At 49.4% G+C, this 25,186-nt stretch overlaps 1 protein-coding gene across 6 annotated transcripts in view; it reads left to right on the top strand.

Annotated features, from left to right (window-relative positions):
• Nucleotides 1-25,186, top strand: part of LOC119169156 (uncharacterized) — a 121,871-nt gene that overhangs the window by 85,610 nt on the left and 11,075 nt on the right. The window lies entirely within an intron of this gene.

Raw genomic sequence — 25,186 nt, 5'->3', positions numbered from 1 at the left:
TAATATGTATATCAGTAATGTTATTTGGCAAAAACAGCAAATATGTCTAGACATGTAGACAGTAAAAATTAAAATAGGATAAGATGATAACATATTGCCACAAGGCTGTAGTGGGATTGGGGCATAAAGCGGTAGAGGGTCTCTGCCTGGAAAAAAAAGATTACGAAGTGGATAGAGAATGGTCCCCCTGAGTGGGTACGAGCCATGGCTGTAGAATCGTCGTCATCATCATCATCATTGTGGTCCCAGCCCTCCAGTGTGCCAGCCATTGTAGTCGCGTGTAAACATTGCAAATATCTGCAAATATATGTTTCCTTGTAAGATTATTGGTGGAGGTGCTGGGTACGCCTACCTGGCTCTCCCGGCAAACCAACACGGAACTTCGGAGTGGTCGCCACCTTCATTTTCCTGCAATGGCTCGACAGGCCAACCCACAAGATCAACAACAGCAGCAGCAGCAGCCGCCTCCTCTGATTCTCCTGCCTAGGCGAGACTCCGGAACCTTCTCGGGCACAGGCAAGGACTAGTTGAATGTCGAAGATTGAATCGCATTGTACGAGCGTGTGAGCGAATACTATAGGTGAGACCCCACATTGATGCTGGCCAACGTTGTATTTTACTTGCGAAATACGGCACTCACCTGGTATGAGAGGCATGAGTTGGAGTCGACCAGCTAGGACGTTTGCAAACTGAAGCTTGTCGAGTTGTTCAGCAAGCCATTTGGACAACAGCAGGCCGCGAGGAAAGACCTGGAATGTCACGTGCAGACATCGATGGAATTTTATGGGTCTTATAGACAGGATGTATTGGGCCTCTGTCGAAAGGTGGACGAGAACATGAGCGGAACTGACAAAATCGCCCACATATTAAAAGGAATTGCCGACAACGCCTTTATTCTGTTGATCTTTAAAGATTGCACCACCGTCGACGCGGTGGTGAAGGAATGTCAGCGCTTCGAGCACGCAAAGAACCGTCACATAACCTGCCAGTTTGCGCGTCTGCCTAATACTGCAGCCACTTCAACCTGCGAAGACTGCCCCAAGTTCACGCAAGCTGCATCATCTGAAAATATCACCCGGCCATCGCTTTTGACTACCCTCAAGCTAACGCATCTACCGTCTCTCTCATAAAAGCTGTTGTTTGCTAAGAAATAGCAAATCTCGGCATCGCACCTGTTTGCGCTGTTCATACTACCGAGTGTTCAGCTTCGGTTAACCAGATCCCGGTGTACCCTTCCCGCTACCAAAACCCTGCTGAATGGAGGACGTCGGATGATCGACCAATATGCTTTCACTGCTCTCGCGCCGGACACATTGCGCGCTACTGTCACAATCGTTGGACATCCAATTCATCCTGGAACACTGGGGCATGGTGTCGCTTTGAAGGCAACTCTCGTCGGTTTTCTACTCTGTACGATCCCCAGCCTGCTACTACTAACGTTCAGGAACGATGGTTCAGCTGGTCACCATCACCCCAAGGCCGCCGATCTCTCTCGCCGATGATTCCTCGATCGAGGTCCCCTGCACGACCTGAACCCTCAACCTCAAGAAACTAGACCATGCAGCTCCCGGAGTGACGCTGCATTAACGAGCTGGTCTGCAAATCTTTTGTTGACGATTCCTACACGCCGCAATATTTTGGACCTTTTGGTGGATGACGTAACCGTTACAGCCCTCATAGACACTGGGGCACAAATTTTAGTCATGAGCACTTCTCTCTGAATTAAACTGCGAAAAGTGATCACGCCTCCTCTAAGTGTGCAGTAATGCTTGCCGATGGGAGCACATCTACCTTTCTCGGCATGTGCACCTCTCGCGTGTGTAGTGCTGGCCGTCAGACCGCCGTATTGTCCACCGTGCTTGAGCAGTGCCCACATGATGTGATTCTCGGTCTCAACTTTCTTTCTGCGCACTCCACTCTTATCGACTGCTTGACGGGCCGTCTTCAGCTGGAACTGCTTTTTGACACCGCTGTTGCCCGTGATGCTCTAAGTCGCCTTTGTACCACCGAGTTCCTGCATCTTCCGCCGCAAACCGCGACTTACGTGCAGCTCATGTGTGATCCGCCTTTGCGCGATAGTGAATATGTCGTTTCACCCATTACCGACGCTGTGCTAAAGCATTCCATTGCTGTGCTGTCCCGCACACCATGGTGAGAGTACGCCACAACCAGACCCATTCATCTATTTTGAACTTTGGTTTCTTTGTGCATGTGCTACCTGCTAGTATTAAACTAGGTGTCTTGTCGTCGTTGCAAGAGTCTGATATCTCTGAACTGTCAGCTGAGCAACCTACTCCACACGTCAACTTGCTCACTGCGCCCAACCTTGCAAGCATTGAAATTGCCAAAATGATAGCGCCAGATCTTTCGTCCTCGGAAGCACAAGACCTCCACCATCTCTTGATATCCTATGCGGACATATTCGATCTTGACAACCGCCCTTTAGGCCAGACATTAGTTGTGACTCATCACATCGACACCGGTGATGCCAACCCAATACATCGCCGCCCTTACCGTGTCTCCGCTGCCGAACGCTCTGTCATCCAGAAAGAGGTTGAGAAACTGATCGCCAAAGGCGTCGTCAAATACTCATCTAGTCCATGGGCATCCCCAGTCGTGCTTGTCAAGAAGAAGGACAACACATGACGGTTTTGCGTCGACTATAGACATCTCAACAAGGTCACAAAGAAGGACGTTTACCCCTTACCAAGAATAGATGATGCCCTTGACTGCCTTCATAGCGCAAAGCTTTTCTCGTCCATTGACCTTCGATATGGTTATTGGCAGATCGTTGTTGACCCACAGGACCGAGAAAAAACAGCATTTGTGGGCCCCGATGGGTTATATCAATTTAAAGTAATGCCGTTTGGGCTTTGCAATGTGCCGGCCACCTTTGAGCGCATGATGGATTTCCTTCTGTGCGGCTTCAAATGGTCTACTTGCTTGTGCTACTTAGATGATATAATTGTTTTTTCACCGACGTTTGCGAGCCATCTTGAGCGACTGTCCAGTATTCTCTAAGTATTCCGCAATGCTGGTCTTAAGCTGAACTCCTCCAATGCCGTTTCGGCCATCGTGAAATAACTGTTCTTGGTCACCTCGTTAACGCATCTGTGGTACAGCCCAATCCGGACAAAATTTACGCAGTGACTGAATTTCCCACACCCTCTTCTGGTAAGGATGTCCGAAACTTCCTTGGTTTGTGCTCCTGTTTCCGCCGCTTCATCCAGAATTGTGCTGATATTGCGCGGCCTCTCACCGAGCTTCTTAAAAAAGACGCTCCATTTACATAGAATTCACCTTAAAGTGCTGCATTTTTTGGCGCTCCCAATATTGGCATAGCCCTCACGACTACGCCAATATTAGCCCACTTTGATCATACCGCACCGACAGAAGTTCATACTGACGCGAGTGGCCACGGAATTGGTGCTGTTTTAGCTCAGTGTCGGCATGGACGTGGCTGCGTCATCGCCTACACCAGCCGCCTTTTGTCCCCTGCCGAGAAGAAATATTACATCATAAAAAGAGAGTGTCTTGCTCTTGTTTGGGCTGTTGCTAAATTTCGCCCGTACCTGTTCGGCGGCAGTTTTACTGTTGTAACTGATCATCATGCGCTCTGCTGGCTTTCGTCGCTCACGGATCCCACGGGACATCTCGGTCGTTGATCTCTCCGCCTCCAAGAATACACCTTCTCGGTCGTGTATAAGTCTGGTCACCTCCATCAGGACGCCGACTGCCTGTCACAGTATCCAGTGTATCTGTCAGAAGCCACAGAGAGAGCTACTGAGGCTTGCGTCTTATCAGTATTAGACTTTCTTGATATCTTTTCTGAGCAACGCCACGACCTGGATTTACTTCCCATCATAGAAAGCCTGAGTTCCGCTACTCCACCCAGTTCTCTGAACTTGTATTTCTTTCATGAAGGGGTTCTCTACCGCCACAACATGCGCCCTAATGGTCCTGACTGCCTCCTCGTCGTGCCTTCCCAGTTGCGTGTAGATGTTGTCCGACAGCTTCACGATGAACCTGCCGCTGGTCACCTAGGACTTACGATCGCGTCTGGCGCTGTTTTTTCTGGCCACGCCTATATCGCTCTGTACAAAAGTATGTCGCCAGCTGCGACCTTTGTCAACGTCGAAAACTACCAACATCGCTTCCAGCTGGCCTCCTTCACCCTATTGAGATCCCTGCTGAACCATTCTACCGCGTAGGGCTCGACCTTCTCGGGCCATTTCTCACTTCTGCATCCAGGAACAAATGGGTTGCCGTGGCGACCGACTACGCGACACGTTACACGATCTCCGGCGCTCTTCCAACCAGCTGCACTGCACAACATCATTTTGCATCACGGTGCTCCTCGACAGCTCATTACTGACCAAGGCAGATACTTTTTATCACGCGTCGTCCAGGATATCGTACGTTCCTGTTACCGCAAGTTCACAACGGCATACCATCCACAAACTAATGGATTTACAGAGCGCCTGAATCGTACTATCATCGAAGTGTCGATGTATGTTTCTCCAGACCACCGCGAGTGGGATGCGTTGTTACCCCACGTCACCTTCGCTTACAACTCCTCGAGACATGACACCGTGGGCTACTCCCCTTTCTACCTTCTTCATTGACGTGAACTCCTCTCTGCCTCTTGCTACACTCCTTCCCGCTGGTTCAAGCTCTCCTGTCACATACGTCTGCAATGCCATAGAATGAGCCGACGCAGAACGACAGATTGCCTGAGAACGACTCATACTTTCTCAAGCCTCTTAGAAAGACCGGTACGATCGTCACCACCGTGAAGATTCGTATGCACCCGGTTCTCTAGTACTCACGTGGACCCCATGTCATCAGATCGGCCTCTCAGAAAAGCTCTTATATCGCTATGACGGACCATACAAAGTCCTACGCAAGGTGACTAACCTCACCTACGAGATACAGCGAGTCGTCGATGAAGAGCACTCAACGCCACCACCATGTACTGTTGTGCGCGTCGTAAGACTGATGCCTTATGTGTCGCCCAACACTCCGTTCTCGTGACAAGCGCCGGGTTGGCGCTGAGTAGTGCCGCAAGGCTGTAGTATTATTGGAGTATAAAGCGGTAGAGGGTCTCTGCCTGGAAGAAAAGACTACGAAGTGGATGGAGACTGGTCCCAGCCCGCCAGTGTGCCAGCCATTGTCGTCGCGTGTAAACATCGCAAATATCCACAAATATACGCTTGCTTGTAAGAATATAATAAGCAGTTTGTGCTTAAAGTTAACAGTAATGCTAACATGTAAAATAATCAATAGTTTGTAAACAAGCAGAAAGACAGGAAAAAGTAACAAAAATAATGAACCTGACATGACATTTGTTGTATTGTCAATATATTATATGAAAACATAAGTCCCGCCGCAGTGGTCTAGTGGCTAAAGTACTTGACTGCTGACCCGCAGGTCGCGACATCGAACCCCGGCTGCGGCGGCTGCATTTTCGATGGAGGCGGAAATGCTGTAGGCCCGTGTGGTCAGATTTGGGTGCATACTTAAGAACCCAGGTGGTCGAAATTTTCGGAGCTTTCCACTACAGCAGCTCTCATAATCATATGGTGGTTTTGGGATGTTAAACCTCACAGATCAATCCATCAATTCGAAAACATAAGACATACAGCAAACTGCCGACGACGCCAGACTACTTTTCATGACTGACCACCTAAGCCAAGTTAACTATGAAATCGCCCATCTCACTTCAAGTGACCAATACCCGTCGAAGACTAAGGTGATGTATGTTGCCTGTCTGAAGCCCTCCACATGAAGGCAGCAAGAGGGACTCACAGCGATGGCTTAATGTGGAAGTGTATAAATATTGAAGGGAGTTGGTTGCAATAAAAAATTAAAGAAAAATGGGGCCAAAAGGGATGGAAGCCGATGACATTATTCCCAGAATTTTTACTTCATCTGTTCATTAGTAGCTGCTTACTTATAATAAAACACCTGGTCTTCTCTAAAGCGTGCAACCATATAAGTAACACTGTAAAGTTAGAAATCGCTAATGCTTACTTTATTTGTGTGCCTTGAATTTTCTACTTCCTCCTGCCATGCCCTCAGGCCTTGGAAGTAATCCAGATAAAACTACTGGCATAACAAACATACTGTCACGAGGTTGTGATACACGCAGCACTTGAGAGGAAGCACGCAGGAGTCAGGGCGGTGTCAGGCGAACTGTTTATTAGGCGAACTTGTGCCCAGCAAAACAGGGCCAAACACAACTCACAGCAACAGCGGCGTGAACAGTCGTCGGCCGACGGAAAAAAAAAAAGACCCCCAGTGGCGCACTGCGCCGGCTTTTTATACACGCGTCGTAACGCGTTCCAAAGTGGCATACAAGATAAACGCGGCCTGCGTTGCGCTTAACAGAAAGTGATAGCGTCTTCCTTCGCAAACGAAAAGAACCGCACGTGTCAGTTTTTTATACACGCGTCGTAACGCGTTCCAGAGTGGCATACAAGATAAACGCGGCCTGCGTTGCGCTTAACAGAAAGTGATAGCGTCTTCCTTCGTAAACCAAAAGAACCGCACGTGTCACTACCCCCCTCTGAAAAAGCATCGTCCCGATGCTAAAGACAGAACATAAGAGAGAGTACATGCAATAAATTACATTAACAATGCGTCACAGCTAATCAGCGCGCGTAATAAGGTTTAAGTCGCACCACGTGTACGACTTCGGGTCGTGCACGGCGTCGTTGGGATGACGTTAAGCCATCGGGCACGACCTCATAGTCCAGTTCACCACGACGTCGGACTACCTTGTAGGGTCCAAAGTAGCGTCGCAGGAGCTTCTCAGACAATCCCCGTCGTCGTATCGGCGTCCAGACCCAGACAAGGACACCTGGTTGGTATTCGGTGTGGTGTCGTCGAAGGTTGTAGTGGCGCCTGTCGACCGTCTGTTGGCTCTTGATACGCAGGCGGGCTAGCTGTCGAGCTTCTTCGGCGCGATCCAGGTAGCTGGCGACGTCGAGGTCTTCTTCGTCGGTGCCGACCGGTAGCATGGCGTCAAGCGTCGTTGTTGGGCTCCGTCCGTAGACGAGCTTGTATGGAGCAAACTGCGTCGTTTCCTGCACGGCCGTGTTGTACGCGAAGGTTACATACGGGAGTATGGCGTCCCACGTCTTGTGCTCGACGTCCACGTACATGGCCAGCATGTCGGCAATGGTCTTATTTAGACGCTCGGTGAGGGCCATTCGTCTGTGGGTGGTACGCGGTGGTTCGGCGGTGGCTTGTCTGACTGTACCTCAAGATCGCTTGCGTTAGGTCAGCCGTAAAGGCCGTACCTCTGTCGGTGATGAGGACCTCGGGGGCTCCGTGGCGGAGGACGATGTTCTCAATGAAGAACATGGCGACCTCGGCGGCAGTGCCCTTGGGCAAGGCCCTTGTTTCGGCATAGCGGGTGAGGTCGTCAGTCGCTACGACAATCCATTTGTTGCCAGAAGTTGACGTCGGGAACGGCCCCAGTAAGTCCATGTCGATTTGTTGGAATGGCCGTTGAGGTGGTTCGACGGGTTGCAGAAGTCCGGCTGGCCTAGTTGTCGGCGTCTTGCGTCGCTGACAGTCTCTGCATGTTTTTACGTAGTGGGCGACGTCGGCAGCGAGGCGAGGCCAATAGTACTTCTCTTGTATTCGTGACAGTGTGCGGGAAACACCAAGATGTCCGGCTGTCGGGTCGTCGTGTAATGCTTCCAGAACCTCTGGACGTAACGCTGAAGGTACCACGAGGAGGTGGTCGACGCGGAGCGGCGAGAAGTTTTTCTTCAGGAGGACGTTGTTTCGCAGGAAAAACGAAGCCAGTCCTCGGCGGAATACTTTCGGCACGTCGGCGGTCTTGCCTTGCAGGTAGTCCATGAGATCTTGAGCTCCGGGTCAGCTCGTTGGCGTTCCGCGTAGTCGTCGGTACTTATGGGTCCCAGGAAAGAGTCATCGTCCTGGTCATCCTGGGGCGGCGGATCGACAGGGGCGCGAGACAAGCAGTCGGCGTCGGAGTGCTTTCGTCCGCTCTTGTAGACGACGGTGATGTCAAATTCTTGTAGTCTGAGACTCCACCGTGCGAGGCGCCCTGATGGATCCTTCAAGTTAGCTAGCCAACACAAGGCGTGGTGGTCACTCACGACTTTGAAAGGCCTGCCGTACAGGTAGGGGCGGAACTTTGATGTAGCCCAGATGATGGCAAGGCATTCCTTTTCTGTCGTGGAATAATTGGCTTCTGCCTTCGAAAGTGACCGGCTAGCGTAACTGATGACCCTTTCAAGTCCGTCGGTCCTCTGCACGATCACGGCGCCGAGCCCTGTGCTGCTTGCGTCCGTGTGAATTTCGGTGTCAGCTTCTTCGTCGAAGTGCGCCAGTATTGGCGGCGTTTGCAGGCGTCGCTTTAATTCTTGAAATGCCTCAACTTGCGGCGTTTCCCATTTGAAGTCGACGTCGGCCTTCGTGAGGTACGTCAGTGGCTCGGCGATCCGCGAAAAGTTCTTCACGAAGCGCCTGTAATAAGCGCAGAGGCCAAGAAATCGGCGTACTGCTTTCTTGTCGGTGGGTGCAGGAAAGTCGGCGATCGCAGCTGTTTTCTGTGGATCAGGGAGCACTCCCGACTTGCTGATAACGTGGCCAAGGAACAATAGTTCCTCGTAGGCGAAGCGGCACTTTTCTGGCTTCAGGGTAAGTCCCGAGGCTTTGATTACCCGAAGAACAGCTTCAAGGCGCCGGAGGTGCTCGTCGAAGTTGGAAGAAAATACGACTACGTCGTCCAAGTAGACGAGGCAAGTCTGCCACTTCAAGCCTGCGAGTACTGTGTCAATAACCCGTTGGAACGTCGCAGGCGCCGAGCAAAGACCAAAGGGCATGACCTTAAACTCGAATAGGCCGTCTGGTGTTATGAAGGCAGTCTTCTCTCGGTCTCTCTCGTCTACTTCGATTTGCCAGTAGCCGGTTTTGAGATCCATCGACGAAAAATACTTGGCGTTGTAGAGTCTGTCCAGAGCATCGTCTATCCGTGGGAGGGGATACACGTCTTTCTTCGTGATGTTGTTCAGGCGACGATAATCGACGCAAAAACGTAGGGTTCCGTCCTTCTTCTTCACCAACACCACGGGTGATGCCCACGGACTCGTAGACGGCTGAATGATGTCGTCACGCAGCATTTCGTCGACTTGTTGCTTGATGGCCTCGCGTTCCCGTGCAGAAACTCGGTAGGGGCTCTGACGTAGCGGACGGGCATATTCGTCGGTTATGACGCGATGTTTCGCGAGAGGGGTCTGACGAAGCCTCGACGACGACGAGAAGCAGTCCTTGTATTGGTGGAGTAAGGCTTTGAGCTCCTTTTGTTGCTGCCTGGAAAGGCTTTGATTGACGTCGAAGGCGGGCGTGGACACTGCTGTCGACGTTGCGGCTCCCTGAGAATCAGTGAGGGCGAAGGCATTGCTCGCTTCCACAAATTCGCTTAGATGTGCTACCGTCGTGCCCCTATTTAAGTGCCTATATTCGTTGCTGAAGTTCGTCACCATTACCTTGGCTTCGCCGTTATGAAGCTTGGCTATGCCTCTTGCGACGCACATCTGACGGTTTAGGAGCAGGTGCTGGTCGCCTTCGATGACACCTTGTAAGTTGGTAGACGCTTTGGTGCCGACGGAAATGATGACGCTCGACAGTGGCGGGATGGTTACCTGCTCTTCTGTCACATTCAAGGCATTGTGAGCGACGTTGCAGTCTGACGCCGTTGCATTATCCGAGGACAGCGTGATTGACCTGGATCTTAGGTCGATTACTGCGCCTTGCTTGTCCAGGAAATCCATGCCTAAAATGACGTCTCGCGAGCATTGCTGCAGGACCACAAAATTCACAGAATACGTCTGGCTGTGAATCGTGACTCTTGCCGTGCAGGTTCCAGTCGGTGTTATAAGGTGGCCCCCTGCTGTTCGGATATCCGGTCCTTCCCATGCAGTCTTTACCTTCTTGAGCTTAGCGGCGAAGAGACCACTGATGATAGAGTAGTCGGCGCCGGTATCGACTAGGGCGGTGACGCTGTGGCCGTCGATGATCACGTCGAGGTCGGTGGTTCGTCGTCTGGCGTTCCGGTTAGGTCGGGGCGTCGGATCACGGCTGCGTCGGCTTGGTCCGGTGCTGCTATGTCGCGTCGGCGGCGAGGCTTTGTCGTAAAGACTCTGCTCAGGCGGCGTACTGCGACTACGTCGGGAAAGTTCGTGCGTCGTGGTCGTCGTCATCGGCAGCGGCGGCGGCGGCGGAGGAGGATCTTCGGCATTGCGTCGTGCAGCAACCGCACCTCCATCGGTTGCTGCCTTTAGTTTCCCAAGTAGGGGCTTGGGGATCGGCCCCGGTTAGGGCCGGTGTACTGGCGGCGATCCGGGGAGACGTAGCGGCCAGGCGAAGGTGAACGGGATGGTCGTCGTTGTTGCCACTGCGATCCGGCGATGTAGTCGGCGATGTCGCGAGGTCGCTCACCTGGGCGCAGACGCGGCGCGTTCACGTCGAAGCCATGCAGTCCCATCTCACGGTACTGGCAGTAGCGGTAGGTGTGCCCGGCTTCGCCGCAGTGGTAGCATAGTGGGTGGTGGTTCGGGGTGCGCCAAACGTCAGTTTTCCTCGGCGAGCGCTGGATTACTGGCGAGCGGGAAGGCGTCGGGGGTGGCGGCGGTGGCTGGCGACGAAACTGCGGAGACGTTGGGTCCTGGTGTTGGCGAGGAGCAGCGACAGGTCGTCGTGCAGTAGCGGCGTAGGTCATCGCCTCCGGTTGGGGCTGTGGCCGTTCAGGAACGCTCAGTGAGCGCTGTAGTTCCTCGCGGACTACGTCTTCGAGAGAGGCGACTTGGGGCTGAGACGATGGCAACATGCGGCGCAGTTCTTCACGAACAATAGCGCGTATGGTCTCGCGCAGGTCGTCGGGGCAGAGTCCTCGGACTTCTGCGACGTCTGGCGACATGCGCCGATCGTATTGGCTGGTCCGCATTTCAAGAGTCTTCTCGATGGTGGTAGCCTCGGAGAGGAACTCTTGTACCGTCTTTGGCGGGGTTCTGATCAGTCCGGCGAAGAGCTCCTGCTTCACTCCTCGCATAAGCAGGCGAACCTTCTTGTCCTCAGACATGTCGGCGTCGGCGTGGCGGAAAAGTCGCGTCATCTCCTCCGTGAAGATCGTTACGTTTTCGTTGGGGAGCTGCACCCGAGTTTCAAGCAGTGATGCGGCTCTTTCCTTCCGCACGACGCTTGCAAAGGTGCGCAGGAAAGCAACGCGGAAGTCGTCCCAGGTTCGAAGCGTTGACTCGCGGTTCTCGAACCAAGTCCTTGCGGCGTCTTCCAGGTAAAAATACACATGACGCAGCTTGTCGTCCGGGTCCCACTTATTGAGGGCTGCGACGCGGTCGTAAATGTCAAGCCAGCTTTCCGGGTCTTCGTAGGTCGATCCGCGGAAGGTAGGCGGCTCTTTGGGCTGGTTGACGACCACGGTTGCCGAAGACCTTGCTTCCGTCATCGTGGATGCCGGCTTCGTAGCAGCCTTTGTTTTCTTGTCCTTGTCGGGAAGCGGCAGGTATTCGGGCGGTAGTCCTTGTTGTCTTCGGCTAACTCGAACGACCGGGTCGGCGTCGTCCTCTTGGCGGCTTGGGCTTGGCTCACGGCTGGACGGGGGCGTACGGTACATGGACAGAGAAGCACCTCCACCAGATGTCACGAGGTTGTGATACACGCAGCACTTGAGAGGAAGCACGCAGGAGTCAGGGCGGTGTCAGGCGAACTGTTTATTAGGCGAACTTGTGCCCAGCAAAACAGGGCCAAACACAACTCACAGCAACAGCGGCGTGAACAGTCGTCGGCCGACGGAAAAAAAAAAAGACCCCCAGTGGCGCACTGCGCCGGCTTTTTATACACGCGTCGTAACGCGTTCCAAAGTGGCATACAAGATAAACGCGGCCTGCGTTGCGCTTAACAGAAAGTGATAGCGTCTTCCTTCGCAAACGAAAAGAACCGCACGTGTCAGTTTTTTATACACGCGTCGTAACGCGTTCCAGAGTGGCATACAAGATAAACGCGGCCTGCGTTGCGCTTAACAGAAAGTGATAGCGTCTTCCTTCGTAAACCAAAAGAACCGCACGTGTCAATACTCTTGCAGAAATTTCTTGAAAACTAAAGTGACCCTTAATCATCATTGAGCTTTCTTTTGCACCATCTGCCTGTGATGTACTTTTTGTTGTATTCGTCATTGTAGTAAACTCTGAGTACTATCACAATGATACCGTTCGGAGCCACGCACATGTTCTCAAATCTGGTTTTTGTTTTGCACTGCAATTACCCCATATCTCCCTGATTTTCGCTTCTAATGTTATCCACATTTGCAGTATTTTGGAAAATGACTGCTGCACAAAGTCCGCAAAACTGCGGGAGACATCACGAACCGACAGGGAATCTCGTTGGATGCTGAGCTGTGCGGACGTGCTTCCGCGTCACTCCGGCCTTTTGCATCTATGTGATCTATGATGTGTCAAGTTTCATCTGGATTTTTGTTTCATCGTGTGCGTTTCGTCCCCCTGGTCATGGGGAACTGCAGACTGTCGTGTCTGAGGGAGTTTTCGACATTTTTCGGCACTTTTAATTTTGCCCCACTAAAGCCTAGTCTGACCTAGCTAGGAACGCCGGTCGCTCCGAGTGGCGTCGGCACAGCTACGCTTGCAATGGTGAGGAGCGCTTCGACGCCACTTCAATCAACGCCGAGCGTCTGCAACCTCGTCGAAGGGGGCGAAGAAGATGAAATGGAATCAATGGCAGGAGCTGAAAGGCAAGTGGTTAAATCTAAATCGGTCAAGAAGAGGCAAGCAGCGGAGAGAGCCTTGTGTCAACCCAATGCTTCAGGACGTTTACAAGACAGCAGCAAGGTTGGCGTCCAAAGAAGCTGCCAGCCGGCTGCCTTAAAAAAGAGAGTGATCGCGGCCTTGCATATACGAGAGCTACCTTCTACACATCGGAAGATTGTCAGACCCCCAGATGGGCTGGATTTACGCAAAACCAGTTGCTATGGCATCTCCACAGTCTTCTTGGCGGCCGGGATCACCGCCATTCAAGCCTGCACTGATTGGGTTTGCCCCAACGTCGTGAGAAATATCATTGTGGTGTGCACGAAAAATGAAGACAAGGCTCGGAAAATCTTGGCTCTCAAGAGCATTCGCCTCAATGAAAAAGAGCGCGAAGTAGTGATGTACGCTGCTACCGAAGGCAACTATGTGAAGGGAGGGATCTGCAACATCGAGCGCGACATCGGCGAGGCCGAGCTCGCAAGGCTCATCGTACACCAGAGAAATGCCACAGTTCGCAAAGTAAAAGGCATTAACGACACTGGTTCTATCGTCGTCCTTTTTGATGGAGAAGACGTGCCAAGCTACATCAAAGGTGGCCAGGCTATAGTCCAGTACTACCGCTACAAAAAGCAGATAGAGGTGTGCAGCAAATGCACCCGCGTTGGTCATCGGGCGGATGTCTGCCCCACTCTATTGATCAACGCTTACCACAACTGTGGGGCCAAGGACCCGAAGCAAGGGCCACTTTACCAGAAGCAAAGCCCACAAACGGACACCTTTTGTTATTCGACAGAGGCAAAAGGAAAAAGAAATGGAACATGCTTTCGACATAGACCTGTGGGATTCCCCCACTCTTCAGGCCGTGCTGCCTGGGCCGTCTTCAAGTGGCTGGCTGCAGCCCTTCATCATAGGACGTAAATCTGTGCTTCCCGTCACCCTGAAATGGGCCTTCGAAGGGAATAGTGAGGAACCTTACAGAGCACAAGCTGGCCCATCTACCCAGGTAGGCGGGGGCACTACCACCTCTAAGGAGTCAGAGGAGCTTATGAAAGTCAGGCACGAGAACGCGATATTCAGCTCAGAGTTAGCGGAGGTTAGAAAGGAATTGGCAATGATTAAAACTGCCGTTTCTGCAGTGAGACCAGATGGGGACCAAAATGGTGCTAATGGTTGGAAGCGCCAAGCTGTAGGTGATGTTCATGAGGTTGACGTAACTGAAAGTCTTAACCAAATCAAAGAATCTTTGAAGCAGATTTCTTCGACGCTACAAAAAATCACCAAAAACAGTGATTGTCAAGGCACAGAATCATTTTATTGATTCTTTCCTAAGGGATCTTGAACGTAGGACGGGTCTCCCGAAGTCTCTAGCGCTCCTGGCAGAATTATTGCAGTGAATAACAGACCCCACTGTTGTGGCGGAGCTTGTACAAAAGCAGATATCATGCTCTCAGAGCGATTCGAAGGCTCAGCCTTCTGCTAAATCTAAATGCTAATCATGGCTGCGGTATCCAACACCGACTTTTGTGTCTGGCATAGGAACTGCTACGGATTCAAAAAAAAAAGAGAGCAGTGTTAGCTCGATGCCTTTTACCGTGTGCATCAAAATCACAAGCAATTTCGTTACAAAAGATGCTCACGTCCGGCACTACATTTAGTGGTTACGAGTCCTTTGAACGCGCAAAGAACGGTGGCAGATGCGTCGTTACTTTGGTCAAAAAGGCCATCACAGTCATTGATCCTGAAGACATAGATAAGCGCTCTAATGTCGAATAGGTCTGCACAGAACTCTTACCGGGGAAGCACATGCGCAGAGGATTGCTTATCCACAAGGTATACAGTTCACCAAAACGACGAGACGAGCTCTTCTACCGCCTCATAGGTAAAGCAGTAAAGATGGCTACTGACGCCGGCATACCCTTCATAGTAGTCTGCAACTTTAACGCGCCTCATTCTACGAGGGGCTCCGTTAAAGACTCACCAAAAGGGGCTTAAATATGCAAGGCTATACAGGACTTCAATCTCATACTACTATCGGACCCCGGCTTCTCCACTCATTTAGGCGATTCGGCAACGAGATTCTCGACCCTAGTTCTCTCTCTGGTCGCCTATGGGGGCAAGTTGTCATGGCGAAACATGGGGAACATCTGGGTTCCGATCGTCTCATTATTGATATTACACTGCATGCTCAATGCAAAAGCGCCAGAATACAGCGCATCGTTGATCGGGACCACTTCTGTTCCACCAGAACTGACAAAGCCCCTCCTAGTGACTATACAGAGTGGATAGAAACCCTCTTTTCTGGTGTCTCTGCCTCCACTAAAGAGATAGAAAGAGAAGATTTTTCAACCATAGACAGCCACTTAGCGCACCTTTTTGAAGCTAGAATGTCTCTAAAAAAATGCTGGCTAAAGAACAAACTCAACAGATAACTAAGGAAACGCATTGCAAAGATCAATACTGAAATTGCGTCATACCCTAAAGTGTTAGAACAAAAACACTGCATAGAAACGTGTGACAAGGTCGACTGTCGGATGAGGGTAGGCGGCAAGTAGAACTTGCTTAAACACCTTCTGAAACCTACCGACACTCGAGTCACTCAGAGATCGGCCATCGAGAGACTTGCTCACCAGGCTCTCACTTATCTTAGCGAAGATGTGATCACGCAACATCTAGCCCAAATTCACCTCCCGCTAAGTATCACCTCATACACGCCACTACATAGTTACACAGGAAGTGATTCCGCTGAGCTGGACAGCGACATATCGGAATAGGAAGTCAGGTCTGCACTTCGCAAACTCAACAGCACTTCGGCGCCAGGGCAGACCGCGTCACGAACCGCATGCTCAGAAACCTTGCGGATGAATCATTCACCTTCCTGACTGATTTATTCAACAAACAATGGAAAAAGTGGAAGCACGCCACGGTCATACTGATACCCAAACCCGGTAAGAAATGCACAACAGAAAATTTTAGACCGATTTTGCTAACATCATGTGTCGGCAAAATTTTCGAATATGTCATAAACTATAGAGTCTCTAAGTACATAGAGCACAATGACCTCTTCCCATCTAACATGGTTGGCTTATGCCCACATCATTCAACCCAAGATGCCATGCTTCTCATCAAATCGCAGGTCATCGACGCCTCTACCAGAGTTCCCAGAGTCATTCTGGCTCTGGATCTCAAAAAGGCGTTCGATACTATACTCCATGATCACATCCTCGAAGCAATCTCCGAGCTGGGTCTCGGTGGGCGTTTCTTTAATATTGTAAGGCAGTTCCTGTCACATAGAACCGCCACCATAAAGTTACGGGAGATGGAATCGGACAAGTTTCATCTAGGAAACAGGGGCACTCCTCGGCTGTGATCTCGCCCCTTCTTTTTAACATAGGTATGACGGCTCTGGCAAGGGATCTTTATAACAACAATGACATCGGCTCCGCCATCTATGCCGATGACATCACCCTTTGGTCCCAGAAACAACCCAAAAGCTATCTGATTCACAAAACTTACCACACACTCAGCTGCTCTCAGTACACCCTCCCGTGTCTCTGTTCACGCTTCATCTTCAACGAGGCGACTCGGCAATGCCATCATAGGCCTACCCGGACTACCGGTGAGTCCGCAGCAGCCTTGGCTGAAAAAAGCAAAGATTCTAGCTAAACGCGGAAATGACGTTCGTGGCAGCTGCAACCAATGAGCGCCGTAGCAGACAACATGGGCGTCTCTCCTCTCTCTCGTGTGTTCTCCAGCACACGGTTGTCAAAAGCGCTTCCCGGACCCTCCAGGGACTGAAAAAATATTTGGAAAATCGGGCAGTCCAGAAAAACGAATGCAAGTGAAAACGCACCTTTTTTTGTAGGTATTTCTCGCTGACGGAGAGGGTAACAGTCGGAGTACAAGACTCCCATTGCAATTTAGCCAATGCATCATCTAGGTGGCTCTCAAAAGAGCTGCTTATATATATATATATATATATATATCTCATCCCCTGATGAAGGGAGGACCCCTCTCGAAACTGTTGGGAAATAAATATATTTATCCTTGTTGACAACGCTCCCGTTGTGCCATATTCCATATATATATATATATGGAATATGGCACATATATATATATATATATATACATGGAATATGGCACATATATATATATTATATATATATAAAATTTCGACGTGGTTGGTGCTGCCTCATAGGTCGGTACTTGGGCGCGAGGAAGTCGCCTATTTTCTTTTGCACGGCGTTCCGTTTGCCCGTGATCATGTCTGCCTCAATTTCAGTCAATGTCATGTTGCTATTGTACACTGATGACAGTGTCATCAGTGTCATCAGCACTCGCATCTACTCTGAGCTCATTGGTTGTGTAAAGAATGGCTCTTCATTCTCGGTGTAGGAATCGTCGGAATCCTCCGTAACTTAACAAATGATTCCGTCATCGGTCAAGTCCTCACATAGCTCAAGGTCTTTGTCAGTGTCGGCGAACCCCTCAAAGGTTACCCTGGCTGGAATCGACACGCCGGCAGCACGCAGATCGTCGAAAGCAACGTCCGCGGATGGCAGTTCGCCACACTCTGTCCATTTGGGGCGAGACTGCCGTCTCGGCGTCGAGTGTGAAGCCCGCGTGGCAAAAACAGTTCTGCGGGGTCTCTTCCGTAACTGCCTTCCACGATTCTGCTAGCACGCTGACGGCAGACCTAAGGTCAACAGCGTAGCTTTTTTCATTGTGAGCCTACAAGGGGGCTTTGTGCGCTTCAAAGGTGCGGATCAAGACTTTCAACTTTATTTCAGATAAAGACAAATAATGATTGATTGATATGTGGGGTTTAACGTCCTAAAACCACCATATGATTATGAGAGACGCCGTAGTGGAGGGCTCCGGAAATTGCGACCACCTGGGGTTCTTTAACATGCACCCAAATCTGAGCACACTGGCCTACAACATTTCCGCCTTTATCGGAAAGGCAGCCGCCTCAGCCGGGATTCGAACCCGCGACCTGCGGGTCAGTAGCCGAGTACCTTAGCCACTAGACCACCGCGGTGGGGAAAAAGACAAACAATGAGTGAAGACGAAGGAGCTGTCGGTGCCATCGCTGTAAACGGCAAATCCGCTCGACGAAGAGCGCAGCACGAAACAGCTACGAACTTGGTCAATGATCAACCGCAGGCACGACCGCAGAGCTGGCAACACAACTCGTGAACCAAGCTGTAACGAACACAGTGAGGTTTGGCTTGGCTGAGCCACTAAGCTACGGCTTGCAAGGGATTGACACATGCGGTTTCGATGGATGGATTGATATGACTGTACTCTTTCGATCGAGCGGCGGCTAATGCCCGCTAGCCGTAATACTGAATGAACGAAAAAAAATGTTTTTTTTTCCCTTTAAATAGTGAAGTTGAGGATTGGTACTTTGCAGTGAAGGGTTTAATTTTCACTCGTGCCTTGATTTTAGCCATCATTCAGATGGCTAAATCCATTTTTTCCTCTCTGTCCTTAAACCCCAGCACTTTCAAAAACTCTGTGCCATTATCCTGAACTATAGGGTGAAGCTTTTTACAGAATGTTATCAAGTGTTCGGCAGTTTCCTCCTTCGATCCGCACGCAATGCATACCGTGTCTACCCCTTCGTATTTGGCTCGATTAGTCTTGGTTCGCAATACTCCCATGCTGGCCTCAAACAGTAGAGAACTACCCCGAGAATCATCATAGATTTTTTCCTTGGCCATTTCCTGCATGAAAGTTTGATGGGTCTCTATTGCAGACTTCCTAATCGTGCCAATTCTCCACAAGTCGGTCTCCATTTCCTTCACTTTCATCTTGACCGATAGTTCTTTTTGATTTGACCCCCTGCTCTTTTCAAAGTATTTGCCCATCAATTTTCTGGTTCCTTTCCTCCATTTCGTATCTACATTCCTCATGTACAAGTAGCTAAAAACCTTTGTAGCCCAATGCTCCTCGCCCATTTCTCTCAATCGCTTTTCAAATTTTATCTTGCTGCTAGCTTCCCTGCCCTCGAATGATGTCCATCCCATATCACCTTGTACACCCTGATTTTGTGTATTCCTGTGAGCTCCTAAAGCAAGCCTACCTATTCCTCGTTGCTTAACTTGTAATCTTGCTTGAACCTCTGATCTCATGCACAAGACCGCATTGCCGAAAATCAGACCAGGAACCATGACACCTTTCCAAATTCCTCTAACAACATCATACCTATTGTAATTCCACAGTGCCGTATTTTTCATCACCGCTGCATTCTTGTTTCCTTTAGTCGTTACGTATATTTCGTGTTCCCTTAGGTACTAAGTTTCATTGCTTATCCATACGCCCAGATATTTGTATTTATTCTTTATCTCTAGCAAGGTTATGGCAGCCGCAGCGAAGTTACGAGGTTATGGCAGCCGCGGTGCGATGCGGCGGTTGGCGGCACGAGAATATGAAAACAACCAAAATGGTGGTGACATTTGGTTGGCGCTTAACAGTAAGAAGTCCGGGAAATCGGATGCTGAAGGCTATAAGCGTCCCGAATTTCAGACTTTTCAATACATTGACTTTATGGGGAACTTGACGATGCCACAGATTAGTCCGGGAATTCAGGCATGGCCGGAATTTCTGGTGTCAAGAAATCGAACGTCGACTGCATTGAAAAGTAAACCCGAATCTTAGCACACGGATGTGTCTGTATAAATATTGCTTAATGTTAAAATTGCGCATAGTGACTGAAGTTTAATCCCCTTCATGTCATTTAATTTTCCGTTTTTTTTTCAAAAAAAAATAAAAAAATTATTGAAGTGTCAGGAATTACTAGACAAAAATGTTTTGCTGTAGTGTGACCAGGACCGGGGATATAAAAGGTTATCTCAAGCACAATTAAAGCTTGTCATGTAATTGGTAAGAAACAGAGGCCGTGGTTAGCCACCTAACAACAATCCAAAACTACGTTTATCGTGGAGTCGCTAAAGCACTGCATTCACACGATATTTAATACTCTACATGTTTGGAATGATGCCAAGTCCACTTTACAGTTTGTTCAACTAAAGAGCAGCACCTACACTGACATGATCCTGGCGAATGGAGGGTACGATGACGATATACAGTATTCTCGGAAAGTGCCTGAATTGATCTTATGGCAGCGCGTATACAGCAGAGCAAGGCCAAATGTCTCTCTAGATTGTGCTAGGCAAACATACAAGCAGTTAAACATGCTTGAACAGGAAGGAACAAACCGCCCCTTGAGGACGAGCATGACGTATATGCGCGCATCTAGCCTTATGTGGGTAGCAGACAATGCAGAAAGCAATCCACACTAGGTGCGCTTAAGCCAGTGGCCACCAGGCGGCGACTTCTCTCGATCCTGGGGCAAATAGTACGATTCAAAACTCAGAACTTCACATTCTACTCATCAACAGTGTCAATGGACACTGTTTCCAAATGCACTCAGATATAATAAGACCGCTTGTGCACTTCATAGGCAATCGAGTTGTATTCTTTTTTTTTTTCTTTCATTTTTTGCCATAAAGCTCTGAAAAAAAAAAAAACGGGGAAAAGAAATGGGGTGATGCTTCTAAGCTGCTCTACAGATCCTACAGTGGGAGCAGGGGGAATAGTAGAGTGGCCCTTACAGCTAAACGCTAAAGTTTGTGATTCAATTACACAGTAATATGCTACACCTTGCCAAATTCATGGTGTCAAGATCTGGAACGGCGCAGGCGAAAAGGTAAAGCGAGCGCACTCGTCGTGGCTGCTGCTCCAGTGTACAAACTTTTCCCGTGAGCGCTTGCGGGCTCGTTGGTGGCGCTGGTGTGCTTGAAAATTGTGGATGGTGTGGCAGAGCGGTGGCAACGGGCGGAGAAGGTGCAATAAGAGAGAAGCAGAGTTTCGAGAGACGGTAGGTGGAGTTGCGATAGGGCGAAGAGAGGGAGCATATGACGGGAAGGCGCTCTTGAAAACCAAAGCATGCCGGAAGAAGGCAGGTCGGGCAGCTTGCTTGAAAGGTCCACGAAATAAAAAACAGACACGGAGAACTTGCGAGAGTTGCCTAGAGGTCAAAGATTTGCATTGCGGCGTTGGCGGGCCTCTACGGGCCCACGTACTTCGATCATTCGCAATTTATTGTGTCTAACACCCATTTTTACGCTTCCCCGTGCCTGCGCAGGGCATGCTGAGAGGAGAGCACGCTGAGCTGTGCTAAGCGGGCAAGAACGGGTCCTAAACACAGAATTAATCGGGAATTATCAAAGCCAGTGTGGTAGCGCAAGTGTGTGCACTGAAACAATGCGACACCGATCCAGACTAGACAGCGATGGTCAGTTACACTAGGCGGCTGAGGATGTTGGCGGATTGATGAGTCACTCTAGGCCGGTGACGCCAACGATAGTAATCAGCGATCAAATACTGAGGAAGACGATCTTTTGAAGACCGGTCTTCGAAAGATTGATGGCAGTGTGAGAACATGGGCATTGTCTGGCGATGCAGGGTGCTCAGAGTGGAGGGAGGGCAAAGGACGGAGGGGCGCATAACAAAAAAGAGCGACTACTGACTGTGGAGGCAGGATCGACGTTTTAAGGGGAGACACTCCTCGAAAAAACTTTGTTTTATTATTTGTGCTAGAGACTTGGAAACTCAGCTAATTTAAGATTTCTTCATGTATATTTCAAATCTACAATTAGTTTTTGTGTAGCTGATATAGTTATTGCATTATATTATACTAAATGACAAATTATAGCTGTCTGTACGGGTACATCTTCATGTACTAAATTTTCACAAAAAGTATCATGCTATGGTTTATTTAGCTCTTTGTAGATCATAGAGTGCCGATATCTAGCAAAGAATTGTGTACAGTTACTGGAAAGTGCTAAAGAAAAATAGGACATTTCAACCATTGTTTCTTTCAGTTCCCTGAAACATAATCTTGTTTTATTGCAATTAATACTGAGAGGTAGCGTAACTTGAAGTAGATATCGGCACTCTACATACCTTCAAGAATATGTACGCCAAATTTCCTTAGCATGCGCAGATTCTAAGTGTACAAAAGGTTTCCTGGAAAACATGCAAGTTCCAAAAATTTGAAAATGAGAAAAACAGGCTTGAAAGTTACAAAAGCATGTATTCTTGAAAATTAAATTGTTACGATGTGAATATTCGATCACATTGAATAGCAGCCTTTACGGAAAGTACACAAGGTGTTCAGAACCCTCCTGCACTGTGGCTTGGCCCTTCATGGCTCCTACGGTTGGTCTCCTCGGTGCGAGCCCTTTTTACTGCACTCTGACGGTGTGCCCTTGCTTTTGTCGTGCGCTTCAAGTTCATTTTCTTTATGCCCAAGTCATTGCAACGGTCAGTGTGCGTGGCCAACTCTTCTGGGGGAAGTACTCCAATCCCTTGTAGGACATGCTCAAAGGTGGCATGGCCTTTATCATACCACAGCACGGCAATAGCTGTGGCTGTCTCCACAGATGTCCGGGAAGCAAATTTCGTTTTCGCACACAGCAGCAATACTTTACTGTTGAGTGATTTGGCTGCGTTTTGCGTCTTTCCATGGAGGCACCGAGCCAGGAGCTTCTCATCAGTAAGGCGCTTATAAATAGGCATAACTGGCAAGCCCTGTGCTTTAGTCAACAAGGGGGTGTGGCCTGGTGTAGGCTCCCCCAGTGCTTCAGCACGCCTATGCTTACATCAAGAGTCTGGTCCAGCAGGGCAAAATTTATGGCTACTGGCTCCATCACTGGAGCAAGAATGAAAATAGGAGGCCCATATAGTAGTGGACATGCTGCGGACACTGCCCTTGTTATTTGTTATAGCTATTTGATAATATGTCTGCAGCTTCTGAATGGCTGTGACTTTTAGCTTTTCCCGCGGGGCAGTGGTGTTGCCATTTTTCGCAAGGCAGTGCCTAGGCGTTTTGAGTCGTGGTTGGTGCAGTCTTATTTTTCGATGACAGTATTGCCATACACCTTTGCCTCACAGACAGCAGTGTAGGCGTTGCTGTCGCCATCTCTCAAAAAATTTGTGAAGCGCAGTGGGGTATTGTGTCCTCTGCCATATGCACACTGCTGCTTCAGATTCCATTGCATGGGATGACTCTGTGTTTTTTTTTCACATACAGGGCAGTCAAAGGCTTTTTATATTTCTTCATCACCGCCCCTGTCCTTGTGTATACTGCAAGCGAGGCAGTAATTCCAAAGGACCTCAAGGTCGAGGCAAAGACCTGTGTCCAAGGACACAGCTGTGCCCACTCCGATGTGGCTTTTATGGCCCCTTTTTTGCCAAGTGCCGTCGAACATGTCCGGCACATCGCCGCCGGCGGCAGCGTCCTTCGTGCCTCTTCCAAGTTTCGACTAACAGCCTTCATAGCAGCACAATGGAGCTTTTTGGCAATGGAGCTTTTGGCAAATTTCTTTTGATGCATCGGTTTTGGCAGGCCGATGATCGCACAAAATCGCGAAAGCTGGTCATGTCCTGCACCTATGGCACGCGCTGCCGAAACAGCCTGCACATTTATGGCGAAGCCGTCGCGCGAGCTTCCGCTGTAGTAGCGAATGTTCATGCTGGGGTCACCGCACTCGCCGGCCGAGTTGATCCGCTTCGATGTATGCGTAGACGAAAGCACAAGACTCTGGGCACGCAGCATTGTCGCAACGTAGCTCTAAGAAGGAAGAAAGTCCTTTGGGTTTTTTGGCTACTTCTTGGACGGCAAGTTTTTGTTTGCGGCAAGCGGGGCATGAACGGCAAGCGGGGCAAGGAAACGGAGACAGACATGTGGAAAATTGGCATGATTAAGAAGTCCGCACTAGAGATCTATCGAACTTTTAAGCAGGAAATTGGCAAGGAAAGGATCTATGATAATACTCGGTATAGTTCTCAACTGTTTGAGGCCAGGACGGGAGTATTGCGAACCAAGACATATCGGGCCAAATATGAAGGGGTAGACACAGTATGCTGTGCGTGTGGAGAGGAAGAAGAAACTGCCAAAAACTTGATAATGTTCTGTAAAGGGCTTCACCCTATAGTTCAGTATGATGGCACAGAGTTTTTCAAAGCCCTGGGGTTTAGGGACAGGGAGGGCAAAATAGACTTTAAGCGCGAAGAATTAACTAGAAGGAGGTTACCTGATTGGCGGCTAAAGTCAAGGCACGAGTGAAAATTAAACCCTTCACTGCAAAGTACGAATCCTCAACCTCACTATTTAAAGGAAAAAAATATAAATCTAGTGGTTAGTTCAGTAAGTATTACGGCTAGGCGGCATTAGCCGCCTCCCAATCTACAGGGTACAGCCACATCCATCCATCATCACGACGGCGTGCGATACCAGCTAAGCGGTTTTCATCTGCGACCCATAGAGGCGCGTCAGTCGAGAGTTGTTCGAGACCTGCAATTGTACACTGTTTCGGAGGCTATGCAAAGTGTTGCGTTGTTGCACCGTCGGCCACAGGTGACGCTAGCGACCGAGAACATTCTAAAATGAAGGAGGGAAAGGGTGCGGCAGCTGTTTTTCTTCTCATGCGGCAGGCATCTAAATAGAGGAGGCATTGTCAAAACACGTGACAATCGTGTCTTCTTTCTCATTTTTCTTTTATTCTCCGACAACATACGAGACAAGCGATCACAGAAACTTGGTGGAGAGGGGTGACTCTGTGTGCCCCGATGATCGCAAATGGCGGGCGGCACTGCCTGACCGCATTATAGTGGCTAGAAGGAGAGGTGTCAGCATCGGCGCGCCGGGGAGCGCGCGAGAATTTATCCTGATGCGGCAGCGCTGCGGTCATTTTCGAAATGCCCCTCCTCGCACATATCAGTCGTTTTTTGTTGCAAATAATTCACTCTATGCTGCGGATTGTAACAAAGCCTAACTGTCACAAATCTGGCGGCATGCTGCAAAGCGTGTGTTCAATTCATTTCGTAGTATATCAGCTACGAAGCTTAGAATATAAAGAATCAAGTGACTTGCCGTGAGCTTGGCACTAAAACAAAGTCCGTACAGTTTTCAAATTTGATGCCACAGTGTTCTCCGAGAAGTCTTATTGCACGTAAAGGTATCAGCAACCATTATTTTTATGACTCACATAATCAAGGTCTAATTTAACCAGCAAGACATTTATTTTCTCAAAAGTGAAAAACAACGTGAAAATAAACACAACATATGCATTAGGGTGAAGAAAACTGCAAGTTATATGAAACTCAGCTAAAGCAAGTGAATAAGGTTACTAAAGAGAACAGTAAATATCTGATGATACGATGGGCATACATATACTCATGACATTGAGATTTCATTGGCAAACATAGATACAGTCACAAACCAGTTTACGGAAAAAATGATTTCTGCATATGTGAACACAGCCAGACAGTGATATCACAGTTGTTAATGGGGGGTTTAA

This window comes from Rhipicephalus microplus, chromosome 2, assembly GCF_043290135.1.
Source record: "Rhipicephalus microplus isolate Deutch F79 chromosome 2, USDA_Rmic, whole genome shotgun sequence".
In the NCBI taxonomy this organism is placed as follows: domain Eukaryota; kingdom Metazoa; phylum Arthropoda; class Arachnida; order Ixodida; family Ixodidae; genus Rhipicephalus; species Rhipicephalus microplus.
The sequence above is the reverse complement of the archived record's forward strand: the minus strand, read 5'-3'. Positions and strand labels throughout refer to the sequence as shown.